At 44.2% G+C, this 15,560-nt stretch overlaps 1 pseudogene; it reads left to right on the plus strand.

The window, feature by feature from the left end:
• The first annotated feature begins 3,305 nt into the window (after positions 1-3,305).
• LOC100340571 (NXPE family member 3 pseudogene) lies at positions 3,306-4,900 on the plus strand (annotated as a pseudogene).
• Positions 4,901-15,560: the final 10,660 nt, after the last annotated feature.

Here is a 15,560-nt window from a genome sequence, read left to right on the forward strand (position 1 = left end):
TCCTTTTCCATTGGTTCACCCTCCAATGGCTGCTGCGGCCGGCGCACCGCACTGATCCGAAGCCAGGAGCCAGGTGCTTCTCCTGGTGCAGGGCCCAAGGACTTGGGCCATCTTCCACTGCACTCCTGGGCCATAGCAGAGAACTGGACTGGAAGAGGGGCAACTGAGACAGAATCCGGCACCCCGACAAGGACTAGAACCCCATGTGCCGGTGCCACAGAGGGAGGATTAGTCTATTGAGCCACAGCGCCGGCCAGAACTGACAATTTTTACAAAGGAAAGCAGAGTGGCTTGCATTTTGATTTTTAAAACTCAATGAAGGGGGCTGGAACTGTGGCATAGCGGGCAAAGCTGCTGGCTGCAGTGTTGGCATCCCACATGGGTGCCGATTCAAGTCCCAGTTGCTCCACTTCCAATCCAGCTCTGCTATGGCCTGAGAAACAGTGGAAGATGGCTCAAGTCCTTGGGCTCCTGCACCCACATGGGAGACCTGAAAGAAGCTTCTGGCTCCTGGATTTGGATCAGGGCAGCTCTGGCTGTTGCAGCCATCTGGGGAGTGGACCAGCAGATGGAAGAACTCCCCCTCCCTCCCTCCCTCCCTCTCTCTGTCTTCCTTTCAAATAAATGAATCTTTGGGCCAGCGCCGCGGCTTACTAGGCTAATCCTCCGCCTGTGGCACCAGTACCCCGGGGTTCTAGTCCCGGTTGGAGCCCCTGCCGGCCGTAGTGACCATTTGGGAAGTGAACCAAGAAAAGGAAGACCTTTCTCTCTGTCTCTCTCTCTCTCTCTCACTGTCTAATTCTGCCCGTCAAAAAAAAAAAAAAAAAAAAAAAAAAAAAAAAAAAAGAATATTTGAAAAAGAAGGATAAAGGGCAAACTAGAAAGACACAAAAGGGAAAATCAGAATGGGCATACACAAAATGGAAAAAGAGATCACTCTGGTGTTGAAAAAGACAGATGTGCAATTGGTACATCAGAAAGGACACCGAGAGCCCAGAAAGTCTGAGAAGGGAAGAGAGGTGAGGTCTCAGACAGCCACCTGGAATGACCCACCCCTGACCTCCATGGGAGCCAAGAATATGCCGCCTCCCTTAAATGTGCAGTCCCAGTGAGATTCACCAATAGAATCTGCCTTGAGGAACTGGAAATGCATGCTAAGTTGCTAAATAAAATTTGGACCAATCTGAGAGAGGAAAACCAAGAACAGAGCAAAGTACTCCAAGAATTACTGGATGAGTTTCAAAGTAGCACAAAGTTTGCTCTAAGTGGACACTGCAAGCATTAGCTGTGTGCTGTAGGGGCATGTCAAACAAAGTGGAATTAGGACTCTGGGAGAACACAAACTGGGGCAAGATAAAAGGGATCCAGGCAGGACAACAATAGATCAAGTGTAGGCCTGCGCCTCATGTCTGTTGGATGAGCTAACCTAAAAAGGTGTAGATGGATGAGATTTGTTCCAACAGCTGATGCTGTCCGTGAATCCATAACTTCATGATTTGTTGTGTCACCCCAATGAGAGAAGAGTCCATGAAAAAACAAACACATGGACCAGGAGAAAAAGTTAAAAACAAAACTTCCCTCCATGTTGGATTTCAAGAGTAAGGTTTAAAAATCAGTTTGAATATAAAGGTTAAGCTGAGCCTTTCTGAAAGGAGTAGTAGAAGAACAGAGAGGGAAGACATTCCTGAGGCATGTCCCACGCTGGGGAAAACAGAGAGGGAGGAGCAGGCTGTGCTACTCAAGCCTGAGGAGAACAGGCTGTCCCGCGCCTCAACCTCTTGTCCCCAAAGCACACCCTTAAGATCCAACAAGGAGAACTTCAGCTCGGAAACCTGCAGCTGGAATGAAAGGGGAAACTCAGTGGCCATCTTCCAAGTGAAGCAGTTTCCACAGCAGCTCCATACAAGAAGCAGTCACAGTGACCTGGTGGCATCAGCAGAACTCGCTGGCTCAGGAGAGAGAGGGGACTGCTGCCACGCGCTGCCCACACTGGCCGGGTCAATGGAAATGGAGAGGTTTTAAATACTTCTCCTGAGACAAACATAGACACCCACAAAAGTCCTGGTAACTGGGACCACCACCATTGAAAAGTCTAAATTCCTGGGAGAGATGATGGTTCACACAGGTGTATCTTATTCCCCTCACAATGAAATGCAGAAGACCACAGTCACCCCTGATGGCCCAGCATGTTCCCAGGGCATGGATTGAAGCAGCCAGCTTGCATGGGTACCATCCCGCTGAGGTCTGAGGCAGGGCTTCTCTTCTCCAGTACTACCTCCACTCTGTTACCTGGATGGAGTTCCTGACGCCCAGCTCTGGCCTGCCCTAGCCCTCCCCATTGCAGGCATTTGGAGAGTGAACCAGTGGAACTCCCTCCTTTGTTAGTCTGTCTCTGCCTAAAAACAACAAAATCTTCAGCAGATTCATTGAAAACAGGAACCAGACAAGGTCCACGCATAGGATTTGATCATTATATTACTCACCTTAAGCCCCTGTTAATTTAGAATGATCATCCCTCCCTTCTCCAGTTGTGTCATTGACTTGTGAATGAAACAGGGTGGTTCTTTGTAGAAGGTCCTACACTTGGATTTGTCAAACAGCTTCCCCCCTCCTGGACCCCCAACCCTGCTGTTGAACTCTTGCCTCCTCCTCCTCCCCATCCCATTAAATTGGAAGTTGGATTGACAACCTTGCTTCAGACTGCAGGTTTTTTGGGAGAACGCTTCACATGTTGTTCTGAGTGGCCCATCAGTTCTGGTTGTTTGGCTGTTGCTGATTGCTCCTAAGACCAGTAAGTGCAGACAGGGCTGCCTGATCTTTCTAACTTTGAACTTTTCTCTTGATGATTTTGAATTCCATGAATCACTGTTGTTTAAATCAATGATTATTTTAGAAATTGCAAAACTGTGCATTTATAATACTGTTCAGCCCTGCCTATATATTATTTAGATTTTTTTTTCAGTAAAAGCAAATGCTTTCATCAACTTAGTCTCTTTGGTTTTATAAATTATGACAAATTGTACAAAAGAATTCTATGCAGTCATTAACAAAAATATACTTCTTTTAGGAAAGTAGGCGAAAGGAACTTCCTGAATTTAATGGAAACTATGTGCTGAAAGGTCACAGCAGTCACATGACTCATAAATAAATTTAGAAATGTTCTGTTTAAAATTGGGACTAAGATATCATCTAGGATCCTGCCTATGCATTTACCTATCAGAAGTCACAGCTAATAGGGTGAGGCAAGGGAAAGAAATAATACGAGAATAATACTCCATTTTTCTCTTATTATTATTTCTGTTTTCTGCTGTCTGCTTGCGGTGGTGATGATGGTGCTGGCCATGAGTGCAACTCAGGTCGAGTGCTTGGACCACAAGACTGGTTTGGCCACAAGCATCGACAGCAGAGGCCAGTTTGTTTCCTCTCTAGTGACAGGTATTAGCCGGAATCCATAGCTATGAGCAGCAGACCCTCTCCAGCTGGGAGCCCATGGAGGAGGACACATTGCAGACAGCCTTGCCTGGCATGTGCGTGTCGGGGCTCAGTCCCTTTTGTGAAAAGCACTGACCCTTCTAGCTACTTTGTCATCTTGAACTTTGTAGCCCTCTTTAGGGTGGAAAGCCAGCTGGAAGTACAGGTTGATGTTTAGGATTTTCAATAAAAGCCCACAAAGTTATGGTGGAGACTACGTGTAGGTGAGAATCTACTCACCCAAAGCTGCAGGCATGGGCCACGGGCAGAGTGGAAGACTCTCAGAATGGGTTCTACGAGGTTTTTTTCACTTTGCTTTGGCCAGGCAAAGTTAAAGTGTCTATATCTCTGGTCCACCCCAGTGAGGGGATCAGACTTCTTCAGCACCTACAGGAAGAGAAATCAGAGTTTATTTCAAGAGTTTGTTCCGTCCAGAAGAATTTCAGAAACAACAGAGTGCAGTATGTGTCTTCCTGAGAGTCTACCCTGGGGTAACTTTACAGATCTCTGTACTGGAGAGCCCTGGTTCTGCTTCAAACCAAAGGAGCTCAATTAACCATTCCAGGGCCTTCTCACTGCTGCAGAGTGAGCTTCCTTCCAAGTGGTGTCAATATCAAAATGCCAATCAGATCTAGTGGACCTGACTGGGTGACCGTGATTCCCAGGAGAATAAAAGAAACTAGTAACCTAGAACATTAAGGCTCAGGAACTTTTCCTTCTGGTTATTACTACAAAGGCCAGTGGAGGCCCAGAAAATTTAAAATGTGCCTGTTTAATGACCCAGACACCATAATGCAATGCTTACAGAGAAAAATGGTGTCTTTATTTGGTGACTCAACAATCAGGCAATGGTTTGAATACCTCACTAGCTTTGTCCCAGAGTCAGTGGAGTTTAACTTGGGTAGTCCCAAGAATGGGGGGGGGTCTCTTCCTTGCGGTGGACCAGAAGCACAAAATCTTGTTCAAGCACTGCAGCCATGGTCCACCCATCCGCTTCACGACTCTGTTTAGCAAAGAGCTCCATTATGTGGTGAATGAGTTGAATGGCATTGGGGGAGGAAAGAATACAGTGGTTGCCATAGCCACAGGGTCTCACTTCAGTACCTCCCCTTGGAAGTGTACATCCAGCGGCTCAGGAAAATCCGGCGAGCAGTGGTCCAACTTCTGCGTCGAAACCTGAAAACTGGTGGTCATCTGGACAGACAACGCCCAAGAGCTGGGACCCGAGGTGAGCCTTTTCAACAGCAACTGGTGCAGCTTTCAGCTGGCCATCACCCTTTGCAGGATGTTCTCAGGGTTGGGGTGTATCGTGCGGATGCCTGGGAGATGACCCTAGCCCACTCTCTGCCCCACAAGCTTCACCCAGATGAAGCTATTGTGAAGGACTAGCTGGACATATTCTTGTCTTGTCTGTCCCTTGGAGACCTAGCCTGGCTTGGAGGGGACTAGAGGAATCACATTCATGACCTTCCCAGCTGAAGGTCGCTGAATGTATGTGGGAGCCCTTTTGAGAGATGTCTGCCATTATTAAATACAACATTTCAAACAGAGCTGAACTCTATATCGTGATTGGTCAGGAGCTTAGAAAATGCAGGTTACCTTTATGTTTACCTAGGATGTTTTCCAATCCGGACATAGCCATGACTGAAACCTTAGTAACAGCATCTGCACACACTGTGCTGCTCTTATAACCAAAGACACAACTGAGAATATTTAAAGTAGCTCCTCCTGGGGAAGAGATGACCATGCTAAAGAAGGTGAAACATGCTCTGACTTAGATGAAAGAGACTCCTTTGCTTGATAGTGGAGTGTTTTGTAGTTCATCCCGTAAAAGGAATTGAGCACGTGTACCTGAAAAACACAAGTGGTCCATCTTCAGGGGTGAACCAGAGAAGGCATGTAACCAGGTGCCTGTGAACACACCGGCTGTGTTTTAGGGGTTTGTCTTGACATTCTACCTGTTCTGATTTACTTGAAAAGGCCAATGTGCTTGGTCAGAATTTTATAATAAAATATAAACAATCTTCTGCTTTTATCTAGAAAGAAGTAAAAGGGAAATATGAAACCAGGATACATAAAATCTGTGCTTTGAATTGACATTTGCATTGAGTGATTCTTACTTGATTCAGCTACATTTTATGTGATGAATACTTACTCTAGAATAACCACTTTTGGAATTGAAAAAGGGAAATCTGTAAACGGAAATTTATTTTTTTATGTTCTAAATCCTGACAGTTTAAGAATTGACTTCTATGTAGAGAAGGCTATTGATCATTATAAAGTTGTGGAAGAATATTCCGCCAAAAAAAACCCAATAGATTTAAAATAAAACTTAATAAGCAGAAAAATAACACACACAAAGAAAATAACCCATAACTTCTGTATAGTTCCAATGGACTATGACAGAGAACGACAAAGATATTTTCAAATTTAGGTGAAATATTGAATGTCTAAAGTAACTGACACAATTTTGAAACAGAAGATTAAAGAGATAGACAGACACAGTGAGTTGCCTACAAAACAACCGTATGTCTGTTCCTTCTTATTTTATCTATGATTGAAGGAATGACCCTACTTCTAAATCATTCCCAAGATGCATCCTAATTGGTCTTAGGTGATCACTGAGGCCCTACCCCTGCCAGTATCTGGGTTAGCTGCAGGCATCTGGTGTGATCTGGCCAACGATGTGTTGTGCTATGTTGACCAGAAGCCTTCTGGGAAAGGTTTCTTAAAGAGGCAAGAAAAGACAGCTCCTCTTCTCGGACAGCGTTGGGTTATCTGATCCCTGCTACTACTGCAGCCACTTGGAAGCAGGAGGAGATAGCCCACATGGCAGCAAAGCTGAGCAGGAAGTTGCGAAGAACGGGATATCAGATGATATTGTTGTACCTTTGAATTACCTACCCTGAAACTTTCTTACTCTAGTATTTCTTATTTATAACATCATAAATATCCCTCATTGTAGAAAAATAGGGTGAAATTATATGTACTGATATGGAAATATCTTGAAACATATTTTAAATAGAAAAATCCAAAATAGTATGTCTATGATTCTATTTGCATAAAACAAAAACACATAAAGAGGTTCTTCCAAAGTTCATGGGAAATGCATATTATAAAAAAAACCTATGCATCGACTTCCAATTTTTTTACCCCAGAAGAAATGATTTGTTTCTTGGGATTAGTGCTGTGGCGCAGCAGGCTAATGCCCTGGCCTGAAGCACTGGCATCCCATATAGGCGCTGGTTGAGACCTGGCTGCTCCACTTCCCTCCACTTCCAACCCAGCTCTCTGCTATGGCCTGGGATAGCAGAAGAAGAAGGCCCATGCCATCTTAGGACCCTGCATCCGCATGGGAGACCCAGAAGAAGCTCCTGGCTCCTAGCTTGGGATTGGCACGGTTCCGGCCTTTGTGGACAACTGGGGAGTGAACCATCGGATGGAAGATGTCTCTCTCTCTCTCTCTCTCTCTCTCTCTGCCTCTCCTCTCTCTGAGTAACTTTTTCAAATAAATAAATAAATCTTTAAAAAGTTCTGTTTTTAAAAATTCTTACTGATTTATTTGAGAGACAGAGAGAGGGACGACTGCCTACCTATTGATTCACTCCCCAGTAGCACCATAATGGCTAGGGTTGAGCAGAGCCAAAGCCGGGAGCTAGAAACTTAACCCATGACTCCCTCATGGGTGACATCACTGAGCCATCACCACTGCTTCCCAGGATCTTCATTTGTAGGAAGATGAAACCAGGAGCCAGAGCCGGGTATCAAGCCTAGGTAATTTAGAATTGGACACAATCATCCCAACTGGCATCTTAACCTGATAGGCTAAATGCCTGCCCAAAGTCTTTTTTTTTTTTTTAATTTTTTATTTATTAGGGAGGGGGAGAGGGAGACAGAGAGGGAGACTCCCATTCCCAGTTTACCCTCCACAACAGGTACGCCTACGCCAGGGCCAGATCAAAACCAAGTGCTGAAAACTCAATTCAGGTCTCTCATATTGAGTTGCAGGGACCCAACACCTGCTGCCTCCCAGGGTAAACATTAGCAGAAAGCTGGGTCAAGAGTGGATCTAGGTCTCGAATACAGGCTCGCAATATGGGATGCAAGTATCCCAAGCGGCATCCTAACTGCTATACAAAATGTTTGTTCTTCCAAGTTGTCTTTCCTTTTTAAGGTTTATTTATTTATTTGAGAGGCAGAGTTACAGAGAGAGAAGGGGAGACAGAGAGAGGATCTTCCTTCTGCTGGGTTACTCCCCAAATGGCCTCAATGCCCAGGATTGGGGCAGGCTGAGACCAAGAGCAAGAAGCTTCATCTGGGTCTCCCATGGTGGTGGCAGGGGTCCAAATACTTGGACCATCTTCTGCTGCTTTTCTCAGGCCATTAGCAGGGAACTGGATAGGAAGTGGAGCAGATGGGACTGAAACCAATGCTCATATGGGATGCCAGCACCGCAGGTGTCTGCTTAACCTGCTATGCCACAGTGCCAGCCCCCTAAGTTCTCTTTTAATTCAGAAGTACCCTTTCATGTGCAAATATTATTATTTCTACTTGTAATATGCATGGAAAATTTATCCAAGAAAACAGAAGAATCTGTTAACCATGTTTACTTCTGTTGTATAACATCAAACTTGCTTTATAATACTTTCCTAATGTTCTTATCACAATCATGTATTACTTCTGAAAAAACAAGCAGAGGTGAAAAACTAGGAAATGGTGATTTATCAGGACAGCAGAGAGATTACAGGGTGAATAGTACCGAGAGAAGGAAAGAGCTATGAGGGAACAGGAAATGAGGCCAGTTAACAATGAGGTCAGATGTCAACATCCGGATGAAATTAACACCGTTGTTAGCTGAAGCTTCGGTTTCAGTGACCGCCAAATTCTAGCTGTTTCCCTGTTCTGGGACAATTAGTGAGGAAGAAGAATAAAGTCCAGGTGGCAAGAGTTCGTCAGAAGTCTGCTCCCAGCTGGCTAAGGAAACCTTTGTTTTATACTCTTGGCTCATTGCACAGAATGCCCATCTGCATTGTTTGCCAGGAGATGGATTTTGTGCTACAAGAGGCAAGTTTTGCAGTCATTAATTATAGCAGATGGTGGTGGAAGGCTTAATAGACAACATAAATCAGCTTGGAAAACAAACATCAACAAATCAGTTCAGGAAATAGCATCCATCCGTATCTCAGCATGGACAGTTGCCACTTGTGCCACAGCAGGTATCAGTTGTCAGAGCTGATTGCAGAGTCATAAATTAAGTCATCCAGAAATTCAAACAGGAAATTCTTGGTTTTATAAATGACAGGTTCTTGGAGGAAAAGAGAAAGTAAGCCTCTTTATTTGAATAGGTAATATAATTCAGAATGATACAGCCAGAATACACCCTTCATGGAACCCCACGAAAGCAGGAATTGGTAAAGGATATGCTAGCTATGGTGCAGGGACCACGAATCTGTGGCACTTTTGAAAAGAAAACGGTGCTATAAAGTACCAGTAATGAGGTCAAAGGCGTGGATTCAATCCCCTAATGGGCCAGTTTTCTTTGTCTTCAGCCTCTGACCTGCAATTTGCTCTTAAACAAGACCCAAAAAATGAACCAGAAATTACATGTGAATCTATCTATATTAGTGGAAAACTATTCAAATGGCTTATCCTGTAGGTAGCATCAGTAAAATAATATTCAAAATTAAAAAGGATCAGTCCTTCTGAGGAAGATTACACTTGTCATCATCAATGGTGGAGACGTTAAACGTCATTCAAGAAGAGTAATTTTAGATTTTTTAAAAAAATTTTTAAAAAAGAAACAAAGTCATGAATTACATTTTTAAAAAACAAAAGAAATATAAACTATCATTTTACTTTTGATGTGAAAGTACCTTTATGCCACATGAGCTTAGTAACTACTTAACTCACACTACTTTTCACAGAAAACTATCTTTTTTTCAATTTTCCTAGTCCAGCATTACACAGTAAAAGAACTCACCATACTGGCTCATGGAGGAGAAATGTATTCCAACAATAATGCCAGCTTGCCCTGGAGATTTGAGAATACCATGGTTAGTTCATGTTCATAACACTTGTTATAATATTTTTAACACTTCACATTTTCATTGTGGGTAAATTAACTTTCATGATAGTATTTATTTATTATGTTAGTCAATCCTTCATTCATTGAGACTCACTGAAAATCTTTGCCAATTTGTCAGGATTACTACTTAACCAAGACTTCCAAATTTACATATTTAAAGTTATTTAAAAAAAAAACACACTAGATCTTGTAACATTGAAACCTTGCTGAGTTCTGACCATAATCTTTGAGAGAAAAGTTCAAAAGAAGTGGATACTTTATTTAATCTAAAAATCCAGTTCCTGGAAGTTCATCAGCTGTAGAGAAAATGGAGCACAGGGAAGGAGGTAGAAGAGGAGGGAGAAGGACGAACTGCAGATGGATCTGTGGGATGCACAGGGCCTTTCTTCCCAGATGGGTCCATGCGTGAGGTGCAGTGGCTACCCAAGAACCAAGGACTTGGCCCAGTAGAGGTTTATTGCCTGCCTGATCCCCATACGCCCTGGGCATCACCGCAGGGTTTAGCTGGGCTATGCCAAGGCTTTGACTGCTCTTTCCCAGGGCCATTCTCAACATGACCATGCAATGACCACGGAGGCTGAGAGACCTAATGCAATGGTGCTCAGAGTGAAAGGAAACAGAGCTTGTGGAAGACACAGCTGTGTCTTTGCCATTGTCTCCGACACTGAAAATGATCACAGAAAACAAAATATTTTTGGAACCAGAATCTACTTAGTGAGAGCTAATGCCCGGACCCAGTAAAATTAACTAAAGCACAGGGAAATCTGTTTTTTTTTTTCTTTTGTGGAGAAATCAACATTTCTACAAGACTCTCAGATGAGTAGAAATCTAAGAAAGAAAGTGTAGCGTTCTCTATTTTTCTGAAAAATAACAAAGAACACCTCATTTTGACCTGAAGCTCTTACCACAGTAATAGCTAGAAGCAGAAGGGGGATTAAACTCTCCAACACAGGGTGATTAAGGAATTTTTAAAATAACAATCCCTTCTGGTTTACCTTCATCTATTTCAGGTAACTATATCCCCTCTCTCAGGGGGAGATGATACCTGGGTGTTTGCTGAACCAGAAAGGAGCCTGGAGTCTGAGGACGGGGCTGGTCCTGTCTGTGCACCAGGCACCCCCTCATCTCTGGAAGCATGTTTCTTATCCCACCTGGGCACTGTGTCTCTTTTTGGCATCCACCAGAGAAGCCTGTGGAACATAGAGTTTCCTCTTGGTTGATCAGAGCCTTGTACTGGTTCCTCCTTGATGGCTGAACTGGTCTTGCTTGGACAAAAGAGGAGCTGAGCCAGACCCTCTGCTCTGCTGGGGGCTCCACCATTCCAACTTGGTGCCTGGAGAGCCCTTTGCTGGCGGTTCTGCTTCTCCAAGGGGACTTCAAATACCTGCCTGCAGCTCCCACCGTTGCCGACATTTGGGGAGTGAGTCAGCAGATGGAAGACTCTCTAACTCTGCATTTCAAATAAATTGATTGATTAAAAAAATCAGCCTACACCCAGGGAAACGAGGACAGAGGCCACTTTGCCATGGACTTTAACTATATATGTTTTATTGTTGTGAGGTATGTGCTTTTTTTTTTTTTAAGATTTTATTTATTTGAAAGGCAGAGTTACAGAGAGGCAGAGGCAGAGAGAGAGAGAGACAGAGACAGAGACAGAGAGAGACAGAGAGAGACAGAGAGAGAGGTCTTCCATCCTCTGGTTCACTCCCCAAATGGCCGTAACAGCTGGGGCTGGACTAGGCCGAACCAGGACCCAGGAGCTTCCTCTGGGTTTCCCTTGTGGGTGCAGGGGCCCAAGGACTTGGACCATCGTCTGCTGCTTTTCCAGGCTGTAAGCAGGGAGCTGAATAGTAAGTGGAGCCGCCAGAACTCGAACTGGCGCCCATATGGGATACCAGCACTGCGGGCAGTGGCTTTCCCTCCCACGTCACAGCACTGGCCCTGAGGCACATGCTTTCTGATGTGGTAAAATGCACATTACATTGAACATCTGCACCATGTGCAAGTGCACAGTTCAGTAGTGTTGGCTATATTCATGATGCCACACAACTGAATTCCAGAATCTTGTTATCTTGCAAAACTGAAACTTCATAGAAAGAACTCCTCTCTTCCCCCTCCCACAGCACCTGACAACCTCCACTGTACTTGCTGTTCCTATGAACTTGACTGTTTCAGATTCCGCTTGTGTGGAATCATGTAGAATTTGTCTTTTTGTGCCTGGCTTATTTAACTTAGCATAATGTCCTCAAGGTTCATCCATGTTGTAGCAGGTATCAGAATTTCTTTCCTTTCAAAAGCAGATTAAACTCTGGTGTAGTGCATATATCATGTTTTATTTATCTGTCTGTAAGTGAACATTGCATGGCTTCCACCGCTTTGCTACTGTGAATAATGCTGCCATGAACACAGATGTGCAAGTATCTCTTTAAGAACCTACTATCAGATATATACCCAAAAGTGCAATGACCGGATCATATGGTAATTCTGTTTTTAATCTCTTGAGGACCTGCCGTACTGTTCTCCATAGCTGCTGCGTCACTTCACATTCCGCCCAACATTGCGAAAGAGTTCCAACATCTCCACCTCCTTACCAACACTTGTTATTTCTGGTTTTTTGATGGTAGCCATGCTGATAGCTGGGAGGTGGTATCTAATGGTTTTCGTTGACATCTTCCTAATAATAAGTGATATTCAACACCTTTTCATATGCTTCTAAGCCATTTTTTTCCTTTTAGAAAAATCTCTATTCACGTCTTGTATCCATTTTTCAGTCAGGTTATTCATTTTTTTTTTCATTCATGTGGACATCTTGATATATTCTAGAGAGCAACTCCTTATCAGGAAGGGGATCTGCAGATACTGCTCCTTATTCTTCTGTTGCCACTCCTCTGATTGTATCCTTTGACAGTCTGGTTGTTGTCAACAGCTCCGCCCCAGGTTGGGGCCTCGGTGGGGAGGAAGCCACAGATCTGATCACATCCTCTTTTCCTTTCCTCTTCCCCACTTCTCCAGCCTTGGGTCTCGAGTTCTTCCCTACCAAGCAGCAGCCTCCCTGTCACGGCCTGTGCTCTCCCTCCTCCTGCGCTCCCAAGCCAAGTTTGATGTCCAGACCTTAAATCTTCTCTCTCTCCACAAATCTTGCCTCCCAAGAGCCTGCTTTAGCAAGAGCCCTAAATGTAAGGGTGCAGTCAACAGCTTGTTTCTATCCTTTCTCTGAGATGTGAAACCAAACCCAGTGCTGCTGTAGGTACAAAGTCCCAGCACGTCATGATGGAAAAGGAAAAACACGTCACTCTACTACCTCACACGCTTATCCGCACTCTCAGTCTTAAAGGGCAGCTGCTAAGAATATGGATCCTGTTTCACCCACACGTGTGTTTACATGGATCACCTTGTGTTTTGGGGGCATATCCTAACTTCAGTCTCTAGAGCAATACCACCTCCTCGGATGACATTTGAATCCAATATTATGCAATCAATTTCTAGCACTTACACTACCTCCGTGGCTTTTTTTTTTTTTTTTTTGACAGGTAGAGTTGTAGACTGTGAGACAGAGACAGAGAGAAAGGTCTTCCTTCCGTTGGTTCATCCCTCTAATGGCCGCCACGGCCAGAGCTGCACCAATCCGAAGCCAGGAGCAGGGTACTTCCTCCAGGTCTCCCATGCGGGTGCAGGGACCCAAGCACTTGGGCCACCCTCTGCTGCCCTCCTGGGCCACAGCAGAGAGCTGGACTGGAAGAGGAGCAACCGGGACAGAATCCGGCGCCCCAACTGGGACTAGAACCTGGTGTGCCAGCGCTGTAGGAGGAGGATTAGCCTAGTGAGCTGCGGCGCCGGCCCCTCCTTGGCCTTTTTTCCCAAATAAGCGCTGAGTAGTGTCCATTTCTTAGAGCCACACTGAGAACTTCAATGTGACTATTTTATGTTTCTTCTTTTAAAAAAAAGTCCTAATTTTATTGGAAATTAAATGATTTTTTCCCTGTTACACTTAAAAAGGCAAGTTTTCTTGCTTACCACTACAATCTTTTTTTTTTTTTTTTTACCAGTACAATCTTTCAATGAGATTAATGAAACCAGCCTGCTCTTTGTTCTAGAATTCTGGCTCTTGAGATCAGAAAAACCAGAGTCTCAAGCAGAAAATTAGGAAACATGGTTACAGAGCTTTGCTATTCTAAAAATCATGGCTTGAAGACATTATGCCACCGCTGGGTAGTAGAGTTTCACTATCTGTCAAAGCATGACCTGGTCCTGGGTGAGAATGAGAAACAGGAGAGTATCCTCAACCGCAAGACACAACCACTGGTATGGGGAGAGAGGTGAGAGATGAGAGTCCTTTAAAATCACAGTTTGACATCAGCTTAACACCCTGGAACACAGGAAGGAGGGCCCTGTGCGGCAGTTAGCTGCCTCTTGGACACCTGCATCCTTCGCAGAGCGACTCTCTTCTGACCCACCATCCTGGGGATGGTACCCTGGAGGCAGCAGAGGATGGCTCAAGTAACTGAGCCCCTGCCACCCATGTAGGAGATCCCAGATAGAGTTCCTGGCCCCGGCTTCCATCTGGCCCAGCCCTGCTGTTGTGGACATCTGTGGCATAAACCAGTGGATGGAAGATCTCTCTCTCTCTTCTCCTCTCTCTCTCTCTTTCTCTGCCTTTCAAACAAATAGAAATAATAATAAAAGAAAGACTTGAAACAAGATTCTGACAACACCATCAGATGGAAGTTTGCTGGGTCCTGAACTGTGAGAAATAACCTAATATCAATGCTCTGATATTTTGAGTTATATTTTTAAAAATAGAACAGGCAGTTTGTGAGAACTAAGTTTCTTATCACAGGAAGTACTCACAGCGGACATCGAAGCTTATTACTGAACCATGAGAATGGAGTCCTTGTGCATTTATATTTTATAAGACTCACAGTCCTGGGGAATCTGAATCTGAACAAAACAAAAAGACAAAAGAAATCTTTTGGAATTCAGGAAGAGAAGCCACGTCATTTAAAAAAAGAATTCTGCTCTTAAGAATGGGAATATGTTCAACAATCAGGAAGTTCTTTAGCTGTTTCTCTTATATAATTTTCCACTTCTCATATTTTTACAACCTCAGCAACATAAATATCAAAGCACCTCAGCCTCCACAAGGAGGAACAGCAAGACGCTGCTTTGTTTTTAGCCAGTAAAAGGCAGGCGGATTTCTCCCCCACATCTGCTGAACATTCACAGTCATTTCTATTTTAGCAACTTCTAATGATCCAAAGTGGAACAGGGGACAATTGGCATCTTTCTTTTGAACGAATGCTAAATTTCCCAAATGCTATTGGCTTGGGAATTTCAGGTGCCCTGGGAACCACCAACCCTCTTGCATGTCCCTCCCCAAGTTCAAGGCCAGCCACATCCCCTGCATATTCCCAGAGTAGCTTCATTCGTACATGGCTTTTATCATCTTTGGGGCACATAATCGTGTCAAAAAATAAAAATAAAAATAAAATCAAGTTAGGAAAATCTTAAAATTTGATTGCTGGGGTCAGACATTTGGCCTAGCACCTGCACCCCATATTTAAGTGCCTGGGGTCTAGGCTGAACTGTTCCTGATGACAAATTACTGCTAATGCACAGCCTAGGAAGCAGCAGGTGATGGGTCAACTAGTTAGGTCCCTGACACCCATGTGGGAGACCTAGACTGAGTTCCAAATTCTCAGCTTCAACCCCAGCCAGGGGCTGTTGCACACATTTGGGGAATGAGCCAGCAGATAGGGAGCTCGCTCGCTCTCTCTCTCTCGCTCTCTCTCTTGCCCCTCTCCAACTTCCCAAATATATGAATATAAAAAAATTCCAATAAATGAAAGTATATTGTCATACAGTAGAACGTGTGCAGATCATGATCCAGGAGACTTTAAGCTGAAAGTGGTATGAAGCTCCCTTCATCCCCAACAAACACTGTACAGCTTAAAAACTAGAGAAAATGGCCAGTATTTTGAACTTTTTTGTGATAAACAGTTATACG

Source organism: Oryctolagus cuniculus, chromosome 9 (genome assembly GCF_051225735.1).
Source record: "Oryctolagus cuniculus isolate XC-2025 breed Fujian yellow rabbit chromosome 9, ASM5122573v1, whole genome shotgun sequence".
NCBI lineage: Eukaryota > Metazoa > Chordata > Mammalia > Lagomorpha > Leporidae > Oryctolagus > Oryctolagus cuniculus.